This window comes from Citrus sinensis, chromosome 2 (assembly GCF_022201045.2).
Source record: "Citrus sinensis cultivar Valencia sweet orange chromosome 2, DVS_A1.0, whole genome shotgun sequence".
NCBI classification, from domain to species: domain Eukaryota; kingdom Viridiplantae; phylum Streptophyta; class Magnoliopsida; order Sapindales; family Rutaceae; genus Citrus; species Citrus sinensis.
In genome coordinates, this window is record NC_068557.1 from 13,047,839 (window position 1) to 13,051,200 (window position 3,362).

A 3,362-nucleotide genomic window follows, 5' to 3' on the forward strand; every position below is an offset into this window, starting at 1 on the left:
TATTAGCACTGTATTACAATAATGTTGTATAATGTTTGGTGTTCCACTGTACTGTATTAATTTTTAATTATACTATGTTTGGTGTTGCACTGTACTGTATTAATTTTTTGTGATTAATTTATATTATATATTTATAAAATAATATTTATTAATACTTAGAAATATATTAAATATAGAAGTTTTAAATTTTAAAACTTTTACATTAATTTCTTGTATTATAAATGTAAAAAAGAATTATAATTATTCATAAAACATATGTAAACTAACAAATTCTAAAATTTTCGGTGACATAATATTTTCTTTTTTAGCATTTCCCAAATATATATCCTTTGAAATAACGATTGAATCACATAATTTAATCAAATAACTTTTAAAAAATTATCACAATATAAATAAAGAATAAAACATACATTTAATAAGAATGAATGACAAAACAATTAATATATAATTTGCTTGTTTAATAAAACAAACGGTAAAATAAATTCTATAAAAAAATTGGTAAAATAAAATTATAAAATAATAAACACAAGTTGTGTCTATGCATTGACACGTCATCCTTATCTCTTTATCTCCCTCTTTTACAGGACAAAATCTTCAATCTTCAACCTTCAACCCTCTTTAATTTCTTCCCTGTTCTTTTCTTCCTCTGTTTCTTTTTTCTCCCCTTGTTATCATTCCACAATTTTTTTTTTCGGTTCTTTGCATCCTTCATTTATTTATTTATTTATTTTGTCGATAAATCATTTTTCCTCCCTTTAAATCCTTTTCTTCCGAAGAAGAAAAGAAAAAAAGCAAAAAAGAATAAGTAACACTGTCACAAGGATCTGATTTTTCTTTTTTATCTTTTTAAAAAATGGCTTTTATAATTTAAAATACTCAAGTTATGGATAAAGGCAAAAATGCTAATATGAATTTGTTGTGATATCGTGCAGTGGCTGCGGACCCGCGGCATAGAGATGTTGGAGTAGGGGTGCCGCGCGGGAGAACTTGACGGCATTGACAGCATCGAGTACTTAAAGTGGCTGTTGCCGTGCTAGTGTCGGTGATAAATGTTATGGCTGAGCCGGTGTCGGCGATAGATTGGGTTTTGAGAAGAGAATGGAAGCAAAGAGAAGATGCGTTCTGTGGCTTAATCGTGTTTTGAAGAAGAAAAAATATTACTCTTTTTTTTTTCCTCTCTTTATAAGCAATCACGCGTAAACCCGATACCCCCCACGGGTTTAGTTAATGCGGCTTTAACTGTATAACAACAGTAATGTTATGCGGTATAATACGAAATCAGTTTTTAGCCAAACATAGGGATGTATTAATTTAATGCTATGCGGGATGGTAATGCTGTGTAAAGCTGGATGCCAAACGCATCCTTAATGGTTCATGCCATGCCTGCTCACAGGCTCTCATGGCCTTCATTTAATGTCAGCATGGCCCATTGAATTTGCTAGTTTTAAATTTCACTTTTGTCTTTTAAACTAAACAAATTTACTAGAGTTGTCTTCTCTTTTAGAGATTTCCTCTAGCTTGTTTTAAGCTATCCTTTATTCACATAAAAGTATTGATTTTTAATCTATTTTATTCTCTATTGGCATATGTCACTTGCCAATTAGTCTAAATCAATATCCCAAATTTACCCTAAAACAAACATCAATGCATGTCTCCATGATACAATGAATAAAATTAGGAGTTCTATTAAGGTTTAGATAAATTTTTCAAAGTTATGTAAAATTAAGGATAATTTTTTTGAGTAATATTAAATTAGGACAAGCCAGCCCACTTATGAAATTCATTTAAGTGGATTTACACCTTTTCTTACTCATGAATTATTTGATCGGACTCCTCTTTTGAATATGTTCTTGTGCGCATTTAGTTGGTTTCTCTGTGAATCAATTTTTGCTTCCTTTTGTTAATAATGTGGTATAATGATATTTCGAAATATTAATGTAAGGAGATCTTAACAACTAAGCACATATATCTATGACAATAAAATCATAAGGTTATGTTTATATATTGTTTAATAGTTTTGCCAACCATTATGAGTTACTTCACAAATTTGGTTAAGGAATTTGTATAAATAATTTTGTAACACAAGCTAAGAATTTTTTTTTTCCAAATTTTCCTTTAAAACACCAACATAGTCACCTTAAGTGAATTTAACATCATCATAGTTGTAGGTGGATAGAAATGTCGATTCAAAAACAAAAACATGGTTAGTGCATTATACCAAAATTAATCTAGAGGTAGCTTTTATTAAAATTCTTATGAAAATAGGTTATTTTTGGTTTCCTCCTCTCAACTATACCATATTTCTAGTTTAAAGATTGTATGACGTAATTGTAGATTCCCCCTATTTTTTGTATAAAGTTTCCAAATACTTAAACAACTTCAAACATTTTCATGTTGGATTCCAAGAATTTTACAAAACAATCTATTATCTAGTGTGTAATAGTAGAAACATGTTTTTAACCGATAGATTTAAGGAATCAAACAAAATCTTGTCTTTCATTCACCATGAGCGAAGACACAAAGATAAAGGGCTGAGAATCCTCTCATAATATTGTTTCTCTCCTAGTGAAATGAGTGGTTAAGATTGAGTCTTGAATTTTGATATTGATAATCAAGCCAATTTATTTAACTTTCTTTACAATTAAACCGACCTTTTTCACTAGATTTTGAAAAAATAAGAGGACTAAATAGTGAAAAAGATTAGGGGAGGATCCTAATCCAAGCTAAGGACCTATTACATATACTTAGAAACGCGGTAAACAAATTTGACAATGATCATAAGAAAATGACAACGAACCAAATGAAGTATATACTAGTGGTGATTGAAGCAAGAACTCAAGCTGACAAACTTCTAGTTAGCGACTATCGATAGAGTCTGTGTTAAAGATTAACTTAGTTAGTTAATTAAAGCAACTAATCTTGATAATTTGGTTGTTGAGTTAGAATTGTTATTGAAGTCCTCAATAACTTGATCTCAACTCATATATTTGGTATGTGTAGAATCTTCTTATCGTTTCTATATAAAAGTCTTTTATTCACATTCAATATTAGATCAATAATAATGTTTCTCTTTTATCAATTTTCTCTATGATTCCTTAGTCTTCTCATCATTTTTCTGAGCAACTAAACATTAGAAAACTACTTGATATACTTCGATTTGGTATTAAAGCTTCGATCAAGCACTTCCATGACTTTTTGAAACTCTAATGCAAACTCTATATCCTCAATTTCATCTCCCACTTTCATAACACTGATTAAACTTGATCGATCTAATTACATCATTTGGAAATCTTAAATTTGTTCTTCAGTTCAAGCTAATGAACTAAAAAGTCTTCTTGTTCAAATTTGTTTCTCTTTAGTGA

General features: G+C 29.3%; 1 long non-coding RNA gene across 1 annotated transcript; it reads left to right on the forward strand.

The window, feature by feature from the left end:
* Window positions 1-321: 321 nt before the first annotated feature.
* LOC127899226 (uncharacterized) lies at window positions 322-1,454 on the forward strand. Its single transcript, XR_008051210.1, has 2 exons — window positions 322-805; window positions 933-1,454. It is a non-coding gene; the product is annotated as an uncharacterized LOC127899226 (long non-coding RNA).
* The last annotated feature ends 1,908 nt before the right edge of the window (window positions 1,455-3,362 follow it).